Genomic DNA, 9,766 nt, shown 5'->3' with positions numbered 1-9,766 from the left:
GCGCATACCTTCACCACCACTACTTTTTTTGTTCTAGATATGAGTGTGGGGAACTGGTTTCATATGAATGGTCTTATGACACAAACCACATATCTATAATGTCATGACCCCCCCCCGACTTTCGGGGGCAACGGACTAAACAACAATCAACTCACGTAGTTTTGGCGAGTCTTCACTCGCAAGCTCGGTGAATACAACGTTTCAACAAGAGAAGGTAATCTCGTTTGATGCTGGTTTCATGCAAATCGAATAAGAATTGACTGAGTTTTGCCGAAAACCGCATATTTTTCAAGGAGTGACCCCCCCCCGACATTTTACCCCAACTGGTGACATGTGTTATGACGTCATTGTGTCACAAGATCGGGCATTAAATTCTGAACATTTTGGTGCTGGGTTCATGTAAAGCGGACAAGAATTGACCGCGTTATGACAAAAACCGCATATTTTTCAAGGTCGTGACCCCCCCTGACCTTTGACCCCTAACCGGTAACAAGAGTATGGGCGTCATTGTGTCATATTGCATATCACAAGATGAGGCGTTGAATTCTGAACATTTTGGCGTTAGTTGCATGCAAATTGAATAAAAATTGACCGTGTTATCGTAAAAAGACGATTTTGACCTTTTCGTGACCTTGACCTTGACCTTTGACCCGAACGATCCCAAAATCTAATCGAATGCTTCCTGACTAATAACCAATCATCTCACCAAATTTCATGCAATTCGGTTTAATACTTTTTGAGTTATACGAATCACAAGATTACAAATAAATAAATAAATAAATAAATACACGCCGACCAAAACATAACCTTTCGCAGAATGCGAAGGTAATAATGACAACTGAAAAATATGGCAAGTAAATCAAGGTAGCAAAAGGTTAAATTGTGGCTTTGAAGTGATTACATATAATGTAAAGCTAGACAAGTCAATAAAATAAGTCCAACTGGCAGTGTTAATCTATACGAGTAACCAAAGAGTGCTCTCTTTGCTGAATAATATGATGATGAATAAATAATGATGAATAAACGAGTCGGTATATCACGAGTTTCATGGACATTAATTGCATTTTGACAGAGGCTATAGACAAAGTACAGATTCCACCTCCTCCATCTACCAATCCCTCTTGGCGGTCAGTAGCTTGCTGGGTGGGCAAGATAGCCCAGAGGTATGCACACTCACCTCTGAGCTTGCTAGCCTGGGTTAGAACCTTGGCACAGCTATAGATTGTCATCCCGGTGTTTCTCAGACACATCGAAGCATCAGTATGTGCGCTGTCCATCGGAGGGACGTCAAACTGGGGGTCCTGTCTGCTAGCATTCGTCGGTGGATGTTAAAGATCCCACGGTGTACTCCACAAAGAGTGGGCGAAACATCGCCAGCACCCTGAACAGATGATAAATTCCTGTTCTCACCTGTTGGGAGTACTGCATCAGTCCCTCCCCACCCCGAGCAATTGATGCAAACTCACCGGCACATGCTGCATGCAAACAAACGAACGAGTGGCTTGCTATGTATCACTGTTTTGATTACCGACAAAACATTTTAAAAGATCAAGGGATCACAACAATTGAAAGTAGAAAGCATCTGAAAATGCAACGCCCGTCCGCTTTGTATTCGGATTTCTTTTTCGTCCAATGCTAAATGGTACCTTTGACCTTTTGAGCAAATTCTTAATTTGTCTTCTCCATATTCTCATCATAAAACTTTGTTAATAATTTGATTTCAAAAGCTCAAATCATAATTAGAATTTCAGGTCAATTGGATGAAAATTGATGATTTTAGGCAACGCTGACCTTTGACCTTTTGACCAAATTATTAATTTGTCTTCTCCACCTTCTCATCATAAAGCTTTGTTGAAAATTCGATGACAAAAGCTCAAATGGTTTAAAAAAAAGTTATGGCTCGGACAGACAGACAGACAAACAGACAGAGGTGATTGCAAAACTCAGCGGGAGACGGGCTACCAAACTCAGCACAACACACATGACAATGCCACCAGCTTAAAATACAATTTCAGATAAGCTTTCCCCCATATATTAAAGTCAGAAGGTGTATTAGTACAATGATATGGAGTACCGCTCTCTTCTCAAAGTTGTGATAGTCAGTCATTTAGCGCATCTCCTTAAAAAAAAAAACAAAAAAAAAACCTCTTAATTCCTTATAATAAGATGAAGCTCAATGCTGCGACCCCAACCTCACAGCTCAAATCCATGATGATACTTCAAGATACCTGTTATTTTCAGCATTGACATTTTTGATTCACCTCAAACCTTCTACCTGGTGATCAGCAGGGCAGAGACAGCGTTCATGCAGCAGATGACACTTGTTATGAACAGGTCATGTAGTACGTGCTGTTATGGGGTTCCACATACATATATGTCAAAATGTGTGGAGCGTGATGAAGCGCTCCCACCCGATATCCAACGGATGTGAGTCCCATACATGCACAGACCAAATCTCTGTCTTTTGACATGAGTGGCTGGGCAGAAGCCTCCGGGTTCGAGGAAACGCTCTGGTCTGCGCATGTACGGAACTCACATCTGTTGGAGATCGGGTGGGAGCGCTTCGTCACGCTCCACACATATTGACCGACATCTCCACCCGATGGCACTTGCCTTCTGCTTTCTTGGTTTGCATTCATGGGAGAAATCGTCTGGGTGGCAGACAGGCTTTTGTTCTTTGCAGATTATGCGTTTTTTTAGCATGTGACAGTCATGTATACCGACATACAAGATCAATATATCAAAAACTCCCACAATAAATGACACCTCAAGACCATTACCATCTTCCCTAATGACTTGATTTCCACGTCCATCGCCAACATCTTTGTAGGTCATCATTTCGGATGTAGCCCGTGGCTGCTGGTTTGCATCAGTTCTGGGAGCACGACCCTGCTGCTGATGCACTGCCCCCTGCTGATTAGGCCAGGAATTTGTGATTTGTTCAGGGTTCCAGTTATAGCTCATCGATTCTTCACGAAGGACACCATGGGATCTTTAACATCCACCAACGACTGTCGGCAGACGGGATGCCCAGTTTAACATCCATCCAAGGGACGGAACACACATTGATGAATCACCCTGCCCGTGAAACACCGAGAAGTCATTTTATAGCTGGGTGAAGATTCAAAGCCAGGCTAGATGGCTGAGAGGCGAGTGTGCGTACCTCTAGGCCATCCTATCAGCCATAACATCTTTGGAGGTAAAGAAATCTTTTTCTTTGTTTTTTTTCATTTCCTTGCGTTCAATATTGTGTTCATATGTCTATCATCTTCATGAGTCACTGGAATTCTGAGTGGAGCTCAATGCACAGCCAAGCAGCATGTGTGAATGCACGCAGGTTTTCATAGTATTGTGCTACACAGCAGAAGTGATAGGGTTACCCTCAAAAAAAAAACAATTATTAATGAATTTTTTTTTTCCAATTCAAACAATTCCCAGAATGTATGTCTTAGAAAAGTTGAGAGTCACTGGTATCGGAGAATATTCCAGAATGACTGGTCATTGGCCGATATGCGAGGTGCACACGCACGCAGAAGGAAAATTTCCTGGTAATCATTATATTCCCACAAGAAAAATACATGAATGTCTAACAAATCGACTTAGCTTACATCATGTGTTGGAATTCTAACCTGACACTTGATAAAAACTTTTTGTGTATTTGTCTCAGTATACCTCCAAAGTTCTTGCACGGAGAAGACAGATCATTGTTTACTCGTACCTGCTTATTACCTCCGCCACCTAAGGTGGACGGAGGTTATGTTTTCACCCCTGTTTGTATGTTTGCTGGTGAGGTATGCGCTCGACCGAGTGCCTTTCTCGTTTTTACCTGTCGGGATTTGGAAAGGAAAGCCAGTTTTCCAGCAATACAAACACACAGCTGTTAATTCCACAAAACCAGCTTTTCCTTCCTCCTTTCCACCTCATCTCACCCCCACCTCATCCCCATGACTTTTTATCCCTCCTCACCCACAATGCTCAAACCCCTACCCACAACCCCCTGCCGTTTGCCAACATTATCTTGCCCCTCTTCCGTGCTCTCCCACCCCTCACCTGTGCTCCCACACATCCTCAGCTCCTACTCCTCCATCTTCTCTAAAAGTATGGACCTCCAACATCAGAGGACTCAATCCGAACATGACAGACTCTCTATTGAGGTTGCTGCTCTTGCTCTGGACACCATGCACTTATCAGAGATGTTCCTTTCACAAGGGGTTCCCAACTTTTCTGTATGTCTTTCTGCTGACTATCTCTTCTAATCTAACAGAACCGACCAGACCCTGGTGGTTGCGGTGCCAATGCTTATGTCAATAACCCCCATCCCACACAGCCCATGCTCTGCATTAACTCCTCCTAAGCTCCTGGCAAACCTGTGGCTATGCATTCCTCTCCACAACTAGATAATCGGTTTGGTACCAATCTGGTTATACGGACTCCAAATACACCTATTTTGGTTATGAGAGACCAACGAATAACAACTCATCGCGAATCTCTCTTGTTCTCATGTCGTGATTTCAATTGCCACCATGCCAGTGGACTGGGAATTAGCTCGCATGCAAATGCAACAACCAGCCATATATAGCGTTGTGCCCAAGGCCCACTGTGTGTCTATGCGTGTGACCAAATCTCTGAAATTCCCCACCCGGATCTCAGCAAATGGATATCCTCCCCCTTGGATTTGGCAATGACGAACTCTCCTCCAACATATCCTCATCTGCATGCCCCACCTGGCCACTCTAACTATTTTCTTGTGAAATTCCAGATCTCTCTCTCGGTGTAGTGATTTGCGAAGTTGTTTTGGTTCCTGGAATGAGGCATTAAAAGTGTTTAGTCTTAGTGTCTGTGGTGTCCTGCTTTTTGGGGAGAAAAGAAAAAGAAAAAAAAAGTTTCTTTTCATGATGAGGCAAAATTTCAAGCGCTACCAATTCACTAATATGAGTTAGCTATACAGGGAACCATCAGCGATCTCCCATCGCAGCCCTCTGATTTGCCTCAGGTTTGCAGAGAAATTTGAGAGCAATCAAATCATAGTTGTTTGAAGATATCCACTCAAACTGACTGCCAGGTCCTGAGATCTGCCTTCTCACTAAATGATTGGTCTTCAATGTCCTCTGCATTTGATATTGACTCCACCTGGCTATATATATATATATATATATATATATATATATATATATATATATATATATATATATATATATATATATATATATATATATATATATATATATATATATACGCATTCACATCTCTCACCTGTGAATGGAAAGATAACCAATTTGCTCTCTCCTCATCAATTAAACACAGGCGGCTCGGATTATATAAATAAATCGACTTCTCCCACATTCTTCGAGCCAAAGAAGTTGCATAAAGCAACCACGAAAGGCTACCACGGTAAGCGCTTTGCTGGTTCAAACCCTTACCAGAGTTTCTCCACAACTGTAAAGACATTCACAAATCGTACATCTGTGAGTATGTACTATTTGTGAAATGAATAATTACTATTTTCATTTCTTAATTATGAAAATCATTGTGATCATATATATATATATATATATATATATATATATATATATATACACATATACATACAGGGTGTCCCAAAAGTAGTGCAGTGCAGCGATTTGGAATATTTTGTAAGTGCTAATGCCGAACAATTTCACTTCCGGTTCCGGGTTAGGAGCGTCGAGAGGTCTCCTTAGGAGCTCTCTGCTGACGATCTCAAAGATAAGTTTCTGGTCGTTATTTGTCCCATTTTAACTGTTTATTTTTCTCACCTCCATGTTACTGTGTTTTCCTAGTTCGGTTTTGTTTCAAAAATCGTGCTATTTTGTGAGTTTTTGGCAACGTTGTCTTACTGGGTGTTTGAGGCCTCGGCTGAGGCCTACTGGTTCCCCTCGGTGTACGATCGTTGATCGTGTACGATTATTTTTTTCTCCCCATTACCTTCAATTTATATCTTCCCCACTTTCCTAACGTCCCCCATTTCTCCCAACAAATCTCTCTATTTCTTATCTTTAAAAAAAATATAACTGCCACCTTTCTTCTGATTCTGCTTCTTCTTCTTCATCACCTCTTCTTCTTTCTCTTATTCTTACTCCTCCTCCTCTTCTTCTTCCTCGATTTTTTTCAACAACACTTCCATGACCTAATCTGTTGAAAACTCTCTCGCATTAATAATAATAACAAAAACGAAATCTTATAATGCTTCATCTTCCTCTCTCACACATGTGGTACTCTTTACTGTTTCATAATGCACTACTCTTCTGCTATTTTAACAGACTGCTCTCATTTTGACCTCTCCTTCATTCCTTGCCTAAAAAATCCAACTGTTACAACATTTCTTCTCTCCATTCTCTGAATTCGCCTTTATTGCATCCATCAAGAATTGTGTTAAATCGCATCTCTGACCTAAAACTTTAAAAAACCCCAGTTTGCTATGAATGTTCGCTTTCCATCAACCATTATTTTTTCCCAACTTCAGTGCCACTCACCCCTCTCACCCCTCCCTCTCACTCTCACTCTCACTCTCAAAGCAACCATCTGACTCTTCTCCCTCCAAGCCTCCCTCTCACCTCTCTCAAAAATTCCCCCCTCACCTTTGTCCCATCATTCATCCCCCTCACTCACCCTTCTCAAAGTTGCCCCCCTCTCATCCACAAAGCTGCCTCCTTCCACTGCCCTCTCACCTCCATCTCTTCACTCCACCTCCTCAAATCCTCAACTGCCTTCTTCCCCCTCTCTTGTCCCCCCTTCCCACAGCACCACAGAGCCTTTTTTCCTCCTCATCCGGCCCCCCCCCCAAGCTATTATGCAATCCCCCACACTCTTTCAGCAACCCTCCTTACCTCCCCTGCTCGTCCCTTGTCCTATCCTCCCCTTCCCCCCCCCCCCCCTGCACACAAAGCCTCCTCCCCTACCTCTTCATTAAAAGTGTGGACCTCAAATATCTGGGGCCTTCGCTCAAACCTTTCAGATCTTTCCATACAGGTTGCCACTGACAAACCAGACATAATCTGCCTAACAGAAACTTTCCTCCCCCAAGACGTGTCCGACTCCCAAGTATCTCTCCCCGGTTACTCCCTCCTCCGGTTTGACAGACCTGAGCCTCGTCCTGGTGGAGGAGTTGCTCTCTTCATCAAAGACTCTATTCCTCACTCTCCATGCACTGCTCTCACTCCCCCACACCCACAGGAATACCTCTGACTATGGTTTCCCCTCCACTCCCACCTCATGTTTATATGTGTACTGTACGGTCCACCTAACAGTGATGACTCCATCTACACTTCACTATCTGAAAACATGGACCATTTTCTATCTTCTCATCCAAACTCTCTTTCTCTTATGTGGCGACTTCAATTGTCATCATGCCAGTTGGCTAGGTGTGGGTACCTCCCTCACCTGTCATGGCACCTCAGCAAAAGCTTTCTCCGACTCATTGGGACTGACTCAATCGGTCAACTTCCCGACCCGGATCTCAACCAATGGTACTCCATCTCTTCTGGATCTGATTTTGACAAATTTCCCTGACAATATCTGCTGCTCTTCCTTCGCTCCAATTGGTTCTTCTGACCACATGCTTGTCAAAGTGGACATCTCTCTGGCTATTATCAGAGAACCTCCTCACTGCCGTCGAGTCTGGCATTCCATTCAAGCCGACTGGCAGGGTCTACACGCAGCCATCAAACTTATAGACTGATCTCCTATCGCTACTTTCTCCAACATCAACTCATCCTGGGAATTCTTTTAAAGAAATTTGCTCTCCCTCAAGCACAGATTTATCCCCTGTCGTCTTCAGTTGTCCTACCCTTCCTCCCACGCTTGGTTTACTGAAGCTTGTGGCAAGGCAGTTGTCCTGAAACAACTTGCCTTTGCCTCATGGAAAGCAAACCCAACTGAGGGCAATCTCAGTTCCTTCCATAAAGCTTGGAACAAGTGTGTATCTACCCTCAGGAGAGCCAGAAAACAACATCTTTCTAATCTCAAGTCTGAACTCTCAAACCTCTCTCCATCATCCAAATCCTGGTGGCATCTAATCAAATCTGTTTCTGGTGTATGTTCCCCCTCCATCCCCTCCCTTACCTCAAATGGCCACACTGCTGATACCGCACGTGAAAAAGCTGAATGCCTAAACTCGGTGTTTGCAGCTAAATCTTGTGTCCTAAACCCATTACTTTCTCTACCCACCTTACCCAGTCGCACCCAACTGTCTCTGGACTCTGTGTCCTTTTCTCCTGACAAGGTGGAGAGCTTGCTGTCAAACCTCGACTCAGATTCTGCAACCGGTCCAGCCGGCATCAGCCCACGTGTCCTCAAAACCTGCTCTTCTGCTCTTGCTCACCCTCTCTCTGTTCTATTCACCCTCTCATTTGCTCAAGGTCATCTGCCATCTGCTTGGAAATCTGCAAACATCACTGCCGTGCAAAAACAGATCCCTGCAACTACAGACCAATCAGCCTTCTCCCAATTATCAGCAAGGTTATGGAATCCATCCTCGCTTCAGACATGAAATCCTTCCTCTTCTCCAATGGCCTGATTTCCGATCGTCAATTTGGTTTCAGACCAGGTCACTCTACCCTGGATATGCTGCTTCTGCTCTCCCATCAATGGATGGAGGTCCTCAATGCCAGACAGGAAATCCGAGCCATATCCCTGGACATATCACGTGCTTTTCCCCACTCTTTTGTCCCTCCCACTCCCTCCCTTCTTGTCTCATGCCCCCTTGATGTGCGTTGTGTGTTAGCTCTCATACGAGCCTCGACAAGGTAAACAAAAAAAAAAGTGATTTTTTTTTTCCAGATTGATGCTCTCACCCTGGAGATTTACCATGAATAAATGGACAGATCAATAACATGCAATTGTTGAATTATTCTTTTAAAAATTGAAATTTTAATTGTTCATGCGCAGCGAGCCGGCAGACAGATCACTCCACTATTTTTGGGACACCCTGTAGATATACTTCTCATTTTTCTTTCCATAGGCAGGATGATTCAATGTGTGTGCCATCCCTCGGATGGACGTTAATCGAGGCGTCCCATCTGCCATCATTAGTGAGTGAACGTTAACGATCACATGTTGTCCTTCACATTGAGTCGGTGAGTTATCGCCGGCACCTTGAACAAATTCCGAATTCCGGTTATAACTTCCCGTGTCGGTACTGCAACCTTATCCGACAAACCATCCCTGGGAACATTACCACAAACAAACTACAGTTGGAGTTCAGTGACAATCCTGCAAAGAGCCCTCAGAACAAAACTCTGAGAACAAGAAAACTTCACAACTTGCTCCATCAATCATGATCCTTCACCAGAACGAAGGTGGACACTTTGAGTCCTCGGAGGACTCTGTTACACCTTCTGAAACCCGCACATGGAGATAACAACAAACGAGACACACACACACACACACACACACACACACACACACACACACACACACACCTTGGGGTCTTCTCCATCATGTATGTATATATATATATCCACTTTTCCTGTTTATTCAGCTCCTTGCATGTGCCTGCCTGCTCATTTATTCTTTCGTTTGGATCTGCTTGTTCCAACACCACTCTATTGTCCATCTTCCATGCAATCACTCTTCCGCAATAACAGACATTGTACTAAAATTATTAAAAAAAAAAAATTCAAATCTTGTTTAAATTGTCTCTTTGCTAATGGCTTGTACTTAGAAAGGAGAAGCTCTTGCCATGCAGGAGGTTCAGCAAAATTCGATTTTCATGGACTCATGCTGACTATAACCATTCATAATAAATCTT

At 43.4% G+C, this 9,766-nt stretch overlaps 1 protein-coding gene across 1 annotated transcript in view; it reads right to left on the bottom strand.

Moving 5' to 3' along the window:
• Positions 1-9,766, bottom strand: part of LOC147023811 (cerebellin-1-like) — a 112,713-nt gene that overhangs the window by 983 nt on the left and 101,964 nt on the right. The gene's annotated exons all lie outside the window — the stretch shown is intronic.

This window comes from Eptatretus burgeri, chromosome 7 (genome assembly GCF_056783735.1).
Source record: "Eptatretus burgeri isolate ZD-2024b chromosome 7, Ebu_testis_v1, whole genome shotgun sequence".
NCBI lineage: Eukaryota > Metazoa > Chordata > Myxini > Myxiniformes > Myxinidae > Eptatretus > Eptatretus burgeri.
Note: the sequence above shows the minus strand (reverse complement) of the source record. Positions and strands in the feature narration are given on the sequence as shown.